Source organism: Acanthochromis polyacanthus, chromosome 7 (assembly GCF_021347895.1).
Source record: "Acanthochromis polyacanthus isolate Apoly-LR-REF ecotype Palm Island chromosome 7, KAUST_Apoly_ChrSc, whole genome shotgun sequence".
Taxonomy (NCBI): Eukaryota; Metazoa; Chordata; class Actinopteri; family Pomacentridae; genus Acanthochromis; species Acanthochromis polyacanthus.
In genome coordinates this window covers 7,156,311-7,169,213 of record NC_067119.1, presented here as the reverse complement: position 1 = coordinate 7,169,213, position 12,903 = coordinate 7,156,311, and the positions used below count along the sequence as shown (strand labels likewise).

Here is a 12,903-nt window from a genome sequence, read left to right as displayed (position 1 = left end):
TATGTTACATTATTTAAATCACACCTGCTTTTTTGTTCTTTTAATTTGGATTCTGAGTGTGTTTGTGATGCAGTAACATGACAACATTTCTTCTTGTTCTCTGTCTTGTGTGATTTTGTTGGTTTTTTTTCCTCATCTGAATCATCACAGATGTGGTTTAGCTTGTAGGACAAGTTAATCCACTGTTAACTATCATGAGAAGTCAGGCTGTCTTGTGAGTAACATGTGGTCATCCTGGCTAAATAAAACGGAGCAGGATGGGGATACAATGGGGGTAAAGTTGGATTAGGTGTCCCATTTCAGGCTCGTCATGGAGGTATATTTAACTGGTCCTGCATCATATCTGTTTGTGTCTTAACGCCGTGATCTGAAAGATTTTATTTTAGCTGACTCATTCAGTACCATTTCAAGCATCCAAATCCAAATTTACGTATATTTGCTATATGATTAAATCATGATAAAATCAGGATGGCTAGTATTGTTAGCATGCTAAATGTATCAGTGGGGGTATATTCAGAATGAGTGAGCAGCTGAGCTTAAGCTTTGAATATGAATAGTAGATTTTTATTCTTTCATATTCTTTTTAGGTTATTTTTGCATCCTTGTGGCTGATATGATGTTGAAAAGCATGCAAAGTCACATGCTACTGACTAGAACCAAGTTATATTTATCTAGAGGAGGTAATTTAACAGCAGTTACTTCAGCTTAATAAACAAATGAACCCTTAAAGTTTGACGGATGCACTTTACACCAAACTTACATCCCTTCTTCTCTGTTGAGCTGAAAGTATTTATCACAGCGATATGTTGGACATAAGAAAAATAAATTAGATTTTACATCAGATTTACTCATAACTCCACACCTGTTACTCCTGCTTGAATTACTCAGTAACTAGTCGCTGCATAGATATTTTAATAATATATGACAAGAAAGAGCAGATCAGGAGGTTTGTACATACTGGAGTAATAATGGTATGAAGACATGTCAAATTTCAGCAAAGTAATACCGCCACTAGTTTCTTTACTCATCTTTTACTTTCTCTGCTTCCTGGTTTATTAAATCATGAAGATCTTTATCGTTTCATCAGCCTACTGCATATCAGAATAAACAGAACTTTCTCTTTCTGATGACACTAGTTGCTCCTCTGTGCCCTGTACAGCAAACCAGCTGTGAATATACAGCAAATATTAGCTTTTTCAACAGTATGGGGCTCTCGTTATACTCCACTTTGTATGAAGAAAAAACACAGAATTTGCTCTTCATTGTAATGAAAATCAAAAGTTGTGGTCAAAAGATGAGCAGAGGTAACGTGTGCTAGAAGATGGTGGCAATTCCAGAATGTTAGGGGTCTCGTTTGCATGGTCTGCATGTAAGACATTTATTTGCGATAGTCTTGGAGTATCCAACCATCACGATTCTGACATTTTCAGATTCCTGATGATCTCCCCAACAGAGTTACCAAAAGACATCTGTACTGCCAGTATTCTATAGCAAGATGCAAATAAAAACATGCCAGTTTCACTGAAGGAATGTTATAGTTTTATAGGCTGATATGCAAATCTGCAGATATTCTCACTTCAAATGATAGAAGATCTGCAAAGCCCAGACTGTTTGTGAAAACTAGATACAGCATGTATGTGTGCATGTGTGGCTTATAATGATCAAGGTAGATGTACAGGTGGTGAAATCACCCAGAAAATAGTCTCAGGAGAGGCTCAGAGAGTTAAATGATATCTAAAGCACATTTCTATCTGTGCTGTATGGATCAAATAATGTTAAACATTAGTTTAAAGTGGATAAAAAGTCACATTTTGTTTAAATTATTTCTTCTTCTGGCTTCAATCTGAAACAGTGTGGTTGTGTTCACGCGGTGCACATGTAGAGATTTCCACGCTTCGGTGTGAAACGATCGCTGTCAGCCGCTCTGAACACACACCTGCAGACGGCTCGCATTCCTGCTCAGACTAACAGGAGAGAGTGAAGCTTCTTACTTCCAAATCCCTCCCGGAATGTGCAGCACGCAGGACGGATGCTTTTTAAGACGCTCCAACGCCGTACCGAGCGTCGTCCCTCCGCCACAGAGCACACGACTCCGATAACTTCACTGCAGATTCACTTCAAAGGGCTGAAGAGTTTTATTGTCCAATTTTGCAGAATGTAAAAAATTCTGAGGAATGCTACGCTAGCACTGCTAACCTCATCCTCCGGCAAACTGTAAAAATAGCTCCTCTGCAGAGTTGGCCGTTAACAGGCCCAAGTGGTCACCTGCTGCGGTGAAAGAATCTGAAGAAGACAGTGATGTTTAACCTTTTAATGTGGAGATGGTTCAGTGTAGCTGCTACAAAGGACTGGAAATTAAGTCAGTGATCAGAACGGGGACCTTTGAGATTGATTTTTCAAAGCTGAAGGTGTTTAGTGGAAGATTTACCACCAGTTTTACGTTAAGTTCAGTTTGTTGTTTATGAGGAGGTGCTCAGCCTGTGAAACATTTATACGTCGTCTCCTTCTACTGAAGGAGCTCTATTAAGTCTGAGGAAATAATCCCTGAAGATGTTGTCGAGAATAGCTCAAACCAGGTGTTTTTTGTTTTGTTTTTTTTTACATGTCTGAAATTGTCAGATTCTAGCTTCCTAAATTAGATTATTTTCTTGTTTCTTTCCTCCTCTGTAACAGGAATTTTTGTTTTTTTGGCAAAAACAAGGCATTTGAGAACGTTATGGGATCTGGAAAACACGTTTCACATTTTTCACCATTTTCTGCTTTACTTGCTGTTTCTTCGTGGTTATAGACTTTTTTTTATTTTTTTTTTACAGCAGATATTTTACCAGATCATATCAGGTAAACCACAGGTGCACCTGATAACAGGAACGACCGCTGCATTCCATTTAGCTGAGCTCTTTCTGGGCTGACAGACACTTGGTGGAACTCAGCCAACGTCATAATTACACCTGCTCGGTTATGTTAGTCAGGTGGTTTAAATTATGTGTAATTTTGTAGGGTTTTAACATTCATATTTAAATCGATCAGATATATTTGTTTCATAATCTTTTGGCTTTCTAACCTTAATGTTTAATCTTGTTAGGGTGACATCCGCCTGATTTATTTTATTGAAAAGCCTTTTGTGTCTGCAATGACAAGTTAACATGTTTGCGGTCTATTTTAACAAAGTAGTGATTCAGATGTAATCAGTGTAAATTATTGGAATAATATATTTTAAAAATTGTGATTTAGAAAGAATAAAGCTTAGTAATGACAAAATATACATATTTGTAACATCTTCACAAATGTTAAATGTTGCTATAAAGATAATTTCTAATACACAGATTTTTGAAAGCCACATTTGAAGTCCTTCCCTGGTCATTGATTAAACTCCTAAAAATCTTTTTTTTTTTCTATCAAAATTACATATTCAGAAGTTCTGACCATGGAAATAATAACCTGCAGCTGCTGTGATCAACTGTTTGGTCTAATTTTACTGTTTTGGTTCATCCTTACTGCAGCTGTTTTCACCAAAATCCCACAGTAGCACTCCCTGCTCTGCACAAAACAGAAGGTACAAACAGTTAGTTACTATCTGGTGAACACAGTGTCACCCTAAGCAACTAATGAGTCAATTATTTTCTGTCAGAAGCTGGTAGAGACCAAAACTGGAGCTAAAAAAAGAGCGAATAGTGGACTTGGATCCTCAGATGGACACAAATATGACCGATAAAGTTGGTCTTTAACTGCTGGAAGTGGAAATAATCAACTTAAAGTGCAAGATAACAGCTAAAAAGAATATATGTAAGCATTTTGTCCACAACAAATGTAATTTTAAACACCCTATACCGTTTGAAATGTGTGTGCAGTGGGACTATTTTACTTGTGTGGCGTATAATACATTCTAGCTCAACCAAGTCCTGAGCAGGTAGTTGGTAGTTTTAGCATCTGCACATGAGAATGTTGGTCTTTTTATACATTTGAGCCAGTTTGTGCAGTGAGGCTTCTCTCAGATGAAATTACTGCCCAGTGTGGGATTATGGGCGCCTCAGTGCGTTGAGCAGCGGAGCATCAAGCACATTTTTCTAATAAAACCTCAGCTGATGTCAATTATTCTCTACTGCAAAACTGATCCCACAATCTTAAAATACTATTCCACAAATATTTACTGAATGTGGCCTCAAAACCTGAGAGTATAAAAACTGCGTTCTGAGCAACATCAGTGAGGAAACAGCTTTCATAAAGCTGACATTTTGGCAAAATAGCAGCAAATTATAATGGAATGTTTGCTTGAATGCCTCCAGTTTGTAGACAAAGTCCAGAGATCCATGTTCCAATGAGTCGACCCCCTGCAGCCCATTCGAACCCACTGAAGTGGTTTTGTGTCTGCAGCAGTAATGGACCCAGCTGCCACTTAAAACACCCCCGTGGTACCATTCAGTCACTTTCCCATTGTGTGCGAGTGTTTGTGTAAGAGCTATGAGGTTGTTATAATGATGTGTGCCAAAGGGGGCTGGACGCTGCGTCTTTGTAAACTAAACAGGATAATTGTTTTTCGCTCGCTGGTCCCGACTGCTCCGGACTCTTACTGTCTTTACACAACAGTGTGGATTTGTGAAGTGTGGCTGTGTCCCACTGTGCGTTAATTGCTGGTATCTGAAATGTGCTTCTACATTAAGCCAGAATAGTGAAGTGATTGTGAACAAAAGCAGGATGCAGGAAGTTCCCGTTTTCATCCATCCATTTGAGAATTAACATGAATTATAAACAACATTTTTGCTATTAGTATTTAAACACACTATGGCTGCATTCACACTATGATTTTAGTTTAAAACAAAAAAATCCATCTAGATGAGCAGAATTTAACTGCATGCCAGTTGCTAAAAAAAGAGAACAAGGTCAGTAATGGTTGCAATTAGTTATTTTGGCTGGTGACTGATTTATTCTGGAAAACAGGTTCTTGATGAATCAGAGGAGGACACATGACTGATAAAATCCAATCAGGAGGCAAACACGTGTCTGTCATCTTTTTCCAAAAGTGTCCATTTCAGCCTTTCAGACTAAAATCGTCCTGATAGGGAGCACTTCCAAAAAGTCCTAAAACATTGCATTGTAAGAATGAAAACGTATTATTGTGGATGTAGCCTCTGTGGCTACACTGGAAATTTCCAAGAAAAGATGTCCAGAATCTTGGTGTTGTATAGAGTTTTGCAATAAAACTCCCAGTTGGCTTATAGCAGAAGTCTTTTACGAGTCACTTTAAGGTGATGAAGCCCACCTACCAACACCTCTAAAGCTTAATTATCAGGCACTGTCTCAACTTTTTAATGCATACAAATATAAAGTTCTATGACACCACTTATCAGGTATTTACAGCACAGTCTTGAGATCCTTCCTCAGGAAGTTTCGGCACCATTAACGCTTCCCCAAGAGTGATGATAGTAAATACTTTGGACTCCTCATCAGTCAAGCCCTTGTTAGCACAACCTAGATGACTGAGAATCTACACTGTCAATCAAACAGTACAGAAATTCGTTTTTTGCCCAAATATCAACAAAGCTAAATGTGAAATGGATGGATTTTTGCATTAAAGCTCCTAGTTAGTTCATAGCAAAGGAACTGGAATCTTTTGCGACTCACTTTAAGGTGAAGTCCACCTACCAACACCTCTAAAGCTTAATAATTATCACAATGTTTAATCTTTTTAATGTGTACAAATATCAAATTGTGCGACACCACTTATCAGGTACTTACAGCAGTCTTGAGAACCTTCTTCAGTTTCAGCACCATTAATGCTTCTCCATGAGTGATGATAAATGCTTGGAGCTCCTCGTCAGTCTTCTAGAACTTCTTTGATGAAGGTGAAACATCTTCAAGTATCTACTGAAGCACTTATTACCACAACCTGAATGACTGACAGTCGCTCAAACAGTACAAGAATTAGTTTCATGCCCAAACACCTGCAAAACTAAATGTTAGCATGCTAACATTGCCTAGCTTGCCTACTAAACATCTTGGCTTTGTAATTGTGAGCATGCTAGCATGATGTTAGCATTTAGCTCAGGGCGGCCCTTTGCCTCAGTACGACCTTGCAGAGCTGCTAGAATGACTTGAAGCGATGATGCAGACTGTAAACAGTTCTTTTTTGTTGTATATGTCTGAAGAAGTCGAGCATTTTCAGAAAAACCCTCAATATTGTTTGGTTCTTCCTGAAGTTTTCTCTAATTTGAGGTTGGGGCCCAACATTGAGGAAAAATGGAGAAGAAACTAAATCCACCACAACAAAACATCCCCAAAACGCTGCATTAACTCTCACACCCACACTGACCGTGAAACACTTTTTCTGTTCACTATTTTGTACTTCGTTTAGTCATACTCTTCATTTATAGCAGTAGAGTGAAACCAGCCCGTACACTCTGCTTGTTTTTCTTGACCATCTATGAGAAAAGCCTGCAATGGGCACCGTTTTTCAAGCTGCCTCACTGTTTGCAGAGGAAGCCCAAACATTTCCTCCGGTCTGCATCATCATGTTCAGCGTTAAGTTGTTGAATTTGGCAGCGGCGTCTGGCACAGTCCCGAGAGTTTCTAGAAGAGGCTAATGGATCCCAGTTATCGGCTCTGCTCGGCCCTGTCCAGCTCCTGTTCTCTTATTATTATTGTTCTTCGCTTTGTTTCCCGGCCTGGAATGAGGACGGATGTGTTCACTGCCGTTGTGCTGAGCTGCTGCAGTGTGAGAGTTGATCAAACGCTGGCTCTGCTTCTCTCTGGAGTAATTAAGCTCTGAGGCCGAGCCAGGAAATACCAGGCTGAGTGTATGAGAAAGGGACGTGTGTGTGTGTGTGCATATACTGACATTACATGCGTTATGTAGACAAAACCCAAGCCCCAGTGAGGTCAAGCATTACATTCTACCATGAAGACTTCGTTTAAGGTTAGTTTTAGTTAAGTAGGGTGTAGAGTTGGGGGGAAATTGGTCTCCAGGAAATGAATGTAAGTCAGTGGAATTCCCTCTGAAGTGATGGAAACACAACGCTGTGTGTGTGCGTTTGTGTTTCAGACCACTGGAGTCTCCTCCACCCTGCCGCTTGCATCATGCTTGGCATTCAGGGTAAAGCAGAGTGTGAATGCTGCATTGTGCGTTTTTAAAGGAAACCTATATTTGTTGAGGCTTTCAGCAGCTCTTGAAAAGTCTTGAAGCTTTGAATTTGGATTGGAGTGTTTTAAAAAGTTGTATATATTCTGTCTTTCCTGTTGTAGATGGTAATGTTTGGTATAAAATGTGACTTATTTGAGCAAAAGCTTTCTGGAAAATCTACGTCTGACCTTATATAAAGTCATATAGACCTGAGATTTGTAAGTGAATTGGTTTATTCAATCATTCATCCATTCTCTGCTGCTTAACCAAGCTGTGTATAACAGCAAACAGATAATGTTAGATGTCATTATTGTTAGTGCTGCAACATAGATGAGTTCACAATTGGTTCGTTTATATAACATTGGAAATCAGGTAAACAAATGCTATTTTCTAAAGCCTGAAGTGATGTCATCAATTGTCTTGTTTTGTCCAAAAACGGTGTTAAAAAAAACAAAACTGCAAAGATATTCAGTTTTCTGTGCTGTAAGGCTTGACTGTGCAAAACGTCTCTTAGTTGGAGAACCACTGAATGTTTGACATGTTTGCTTGAGTAATAATCAAAAGGATAGTTGCCTAATCAGATGAAATATCCTTTATTTATCCACCAGCAGGAACATTTGCAGAGTTACAACAGCAGTGGGAACGATGCAAAACGTTTGGAGCATGAGTAATATACAAAAACTACTGCTGATATTGTATAAATTTAAAGAATAAACAAATAAATTGGCGCCGTTAGCCATATTTCTGTAAACAGCATGATGCCACATTGCTGGTTGTCCCCAGTGGTGCCACTGACTTCCCCAAATTACACTGGATAAATCTCACAATGCCCAGAATAATCGATGGAAGAACAAGTTCATAGTGTCTCAGTCTTGGCTCCACTTTTCCATCTTTTCCTCCTTATCTCTGCTCTAATCAGGTAGCACCTCTATGAGCGCTAACAGCTGATCACTGGTGTAAACAATGAGGCCACGGCTACTTCCTAATTCCTCCGACACCCACCAACGATTTCCAAAGGAAGTTCAGTCTAATCAGAGACATAACAGAAACAGTTTCCTGTAAACCACGCAGGCTACGGGACCAACGGAGCCACGAAGTCACCGTCATTACAGCTTTACGACACAAACATTCCTCCTCAAAACAACTCGGACTCATTATTCCCTCCAGGTTACCTCAACCCTAAAACGTCTAGTGACCACACTCGTTAAAGTCTCTCCAAACAACCAGACTGAACACTCATTCAGAAAAGTGAAACGCATAATAAACCACAACCAAGTACTGATACTACAACCGGTTTCATTCATAAAAAAGTCTCTAATGAGAAATGTCTTTTTTTTTTTTTAACCCCAAAAAACCAGTCAGTCAAATAACGTGCATAAATCAGTATGTCTGTAGACTAGACGGTGTTGTGTTGCAGGGCCTCAGAGGGAGAACCAGAATCCATAATAAAAGCAGGTTTTATAGGGCGGAACACACTGGGTAAAAGTGTAACTAGTGCAGGTAATAACCCTGCTCCTTAAAAAACAGAACCTGGAACACGTCGTGCACAAGTAGAGAGGTCGTCACAGACAAGTAAGCATTCAAACTTTAAACAAAAATCTAACATTGACGAATAGTTGTGGTTACTTTGGCTAGTTTTGTGGTGAACTAAGTATTGAATTGAACTTTACGTGATAATTAAAGGTCGCAAATGAACCTTGAAGATCCTCTGTTTAATACTTTAGATGTCTTCTGCAGTTTGAACCTGAACATTTTAGTGCTTTCCTGTGTTTGTAGACGCTGGCAGATGTCGTCAGACTCTTTACCTTGTTCAGGTTGGACCTTGATTCATTGTCTGGCATGCTGCTGGATACGCTCACGTGCATTCAAATACACACGTGGACAAAATTGTTGGTACCCCTCAGTTAAAGAAGGAAAAACCCACAATTCTCACTGAAATCACTTGAAACTCACAAAAGTAACAATAAATAAAAATTTATTGAAAATTAAATAATCAAAATCAGCCATCACTTTTGAATTGTTGATTAACATAATTATTTAAAAAAACAAACTAATGAAATAGGGCTGGACAAAAATGATGGTACCCATAACTTAATATTTTGTTGCACAACCTTTTGAGGCAATCACTGCAATTAAACCATTTCTGTATTTGTCAATGAGCGTTCTGCAGCTGTCAACAGGTATTTTGGCCCACTCCTCATGAGCAAACAGCTCCAGTTGTCTCAGGTTTGATGGGTGTCTTCTCCAAATGGCATGTTTCAGCTCCTTCCACATATGTTCAATGGGATTCAGATCTGGGCTCATAGAAGGCCACTTTAGAATAGTCCAACGCTTTTCTCTCAGCCATTCTTGGGTGTTTTTGGCTGTGTGTTTTGGATCGTTGTCCTGTTGGAAGACCAATGACCTGTGACTGAGACCAAGCTTTCTGACACAAGGCAGCACATTTCTCTCCAGAATGCCTTGATAGTCTTCAGATTTCATCGTACCTTGCACACTTTCAAGACACCCTGTGCCAGATGCAGCAAAGCAGCCCCAAAACATTACTGAGCCTCCTCCATGTTTCACCGTAGGGACAGTGTTCTTTTCTTCGTATGCTTGGTTTTTGAGTCTATGAACATAGAGTTGATGTGCCTTACCAAAAAGCTCCAGTTTGGTCTCATCTGTCCAAAGGACATTCTCCCAGAAGCTTTGTGGCTTGTCAACATGCATTTTTGCAAATTCCAGTCTGGCTTTTTTATGAGTTTTTTTCAGCAGTGGTGTCCTCCTTGGTCGTCTCCCATGAAGTCCACTTTGGCTCAAACAACGACGAATGGTGCCATCTGACACTGATGTACCTTGGCCTTGGAGTTCACCTTTAATTTCTTTGGAGGTTGCTCTGGGCTCTTTGGATACAATTCCAACGATCCGTCTCTTCAATTTGTCATCAATTTTCCTCTTGCGGCCACGTCCAGGGAGGTTGGCTACTGTCCCGTGGGTCTTGAACTTCTGAATAATATGAGCCACTGTTGTCACAGGAACTTCAAGCTGTTTAGAGATGGTCTTATAGCCTTTACCTTTAAGATGTTTGTCTATAATTTTTTTTCGGATGTCCTGGGACAATTCTCTCCTTCGCTTTCTGTTGTCCATGTTCAGTGTGGTACACACCTTTTCACCAAACAGCAGGGTGACTACTTGTCTCCCTTTAAATAGGCAGACTGACTGATTATGAGTTTGGAAACACCTGTGATGTCAATTAAATGACACACCTGAGTTAATCATGTCACTCTGGTCAAATAGTTTTCAATCTTTTATAGAGGTACCATCATTTTTGTCCAGGCCTGTTTCATTAGTTTGTTTTTTTTAAATAATTATGTTAATCAACAATTCAAAAGTAATGGCTGTTTTTGATTATTTAATTTTCAATAAATTTTTATTTATTGTTGCTTTTGTGAGTTTCAAGTGATTTCAGTGAGAATTGTGGGTTTTTCCTTCTTTAACTGAGGGGTACCAACAATTTTGTCCACGTGTGTATCTCACCTGGCTCAGACTTGCAGAGTTTTGCACGTGGATCTGTGTTGTTGTTTAAGGACACACCCACATGCTCAGTTCAGCAGATTCAGCCAGGTAAATGGAGGTGGTTTTAAAAGCTTCCTGACGGCTTTCCGTGCTGTTTTGGTGACTGAGTCGAGTACGGTGTCTCACTTCTTAGTTCTGAACCTCCTATAAGGATCAAACTAGGCTGAGATCTGGAGATTTAAAACATTCTTCTACTCATCAAATCATTCAGCGATGTCCTGTTTGAAAGTGTTTATTTCTGAGGCTTCTCCTGTCATTTATTCAGGTATTTTACTTAAATTTGTCACCTGTCTGCAATAAAATTATATTGAAAAGATAGTTAAAGCGTAAAATACAATAAATAAGTCGGAGTTTTTGAATACTCCGCCAAAGCTGTCAGTCAAATGATTTCGGACGGATGAAATGTTGATGAAATTAAAGGCGGAAATCACAGCGCCATAGAATGTGGTCATTTAGTATAGATGTAAACACAAACAAAATGATCTTGCACTGAGCACAGGCGTACGTTATGTACGGATACCAAATCACGTGACCTAAATATGTAGCAGGTGGCAGAAATTCATGGGACTCAGAAACACCCCTAGAATTTAATTGATTGTTTGTTGTATCATTTCCGACAGATGAGTCCTGATAAGCGGTGGATTTGTTGTAGGATCACAATCATGTGATCGTCAGCAGGCGTAGTGTTCACTTGTTGTCATGGTTACAGTGACGCCGTCACCGCTATCTTGCAATGAGACTATAAGCTGCATCACTGCCAAAATCTAATCACTTGATCCTTGTGTCATTTCTGACCTTCCCTGAAAATTTCATTCAAATCCGTTAGTCCGTTTTTGAGTGATGTTGCACACAGACAGACTAACCAACTGGCAAGTAAGAAATCACAGATAAGGTTCCCTCACAATTTTCTAAAGCCCAAACTGACACAAAACCCCAAAATCTACAAATTCTAATGATGAAAAGCAGCAAAAATCCCTCAGATTAGGGCTTTTTTTCTTTATAAATGACCCAAACAATTAGTTGATGGTCAAAACTGACATTTTTATTTTATATTAATGACATCTATATACAAAAACACTTAATGTAGAAAATAAGAGATCTAAAGTTTTACAGTTGAGTAATTATGGGTTGAAAGTGGCCATCAGTTCATTAAAACCTGTATATTTTGGAGTATACGTGTATAAAGTGCTTTCTTTATCTGCATGATGTGATAATTCAGCCATGATTAAGTGAGTAGTTCACCTTTCTGAACAAACACAGATTGAATCAGTGATTTCAAACTGAGAGAAACTCGTGTCCTCTGGTTGGATAGCAAACAACTGGCAGACACATTTAGACCAGTAGTCTAATTTACTGTCTCTGAGGTCGCTGTGGATGTTAAAAGGCTTTTGTGAGCTCTAAATTTAAACTTTTACACAGCAGCCAGTGTAAAATAAGCAAAGCCCTGCTTGTATATTTTGCATCCGAGATTCAACATCAAGGCTTTCAGCGCAATATTAAAAGAGCAAACAGGGAGAGAGTTCACGAGTTCAACTGAATATGAGAGTCGGTGCAGCATTTTGAGTGAATTAATGCTAAAATTTAGACGCATCCAGAGGAGGTTTGGATGTTTTGAAGGACGTTTGTTGAAGTGGAAATGGATAAAACATGTGGGACCCTCCGTCACATCAGTTGTTGAATTTGGCCGCACAGCAAAGTGTGAAGAATTAGACTTGATTTAAAGAACCGTGGTTCCTGTTACAGCCTGTGGAAGACGTGTTCTAACATCCGAGCTCGTACAGAACAAGTTGTCGGATTGAACATGCAGCTAATATCAGATAATTGGTCCGAAATATTTTAATATCCCAGCTGAGAGGAGAACCGCAGCATGCCAAGCTCTGAATGTTATTTTTAAGCTGCTGACTTCGCCTTTAAATAATGTTTAGAGAAGCAATTAGAATTCTTCAGCTCCTATTGACCAGAAAAGGTATTTTTATTAGTTTTTTAATTATTGTTTTAATAGAGTTGTATGATCCAGTCTGTATGTAAACTCAGGATGTTTGGAACAATACTGGGATGAACAAACTGGACGTACAACAAACCATGAGCTTCAATATTTAAGGCAATTATCTGGGCTTACATTATGTATTTGTGAAAATTATAAAATGTATCTTCTATATGAAAAAGCAAAGGATTATTTTTATATTTTTAAATCTTTAGCTTATTTACTCACTGCTTCTTTGTTGTGCTGAGGA

The 12,903-nt window shown here is 39.0% G+C and overlaps 1 protein-coding gene across 2 annotated transcripts in view; it reads left to right on the top strand.

The window, feature by feature from the left end:
* kank1a (KN motif and ankyrin repeat domains 1a) overlaps positions 1 to 12,903 on the top strand; it is an 81,422-nt gene that overhangs the window by 46,210 nt on the left and 22,309 nt on the right. The window lies entirely within an intron of this gene.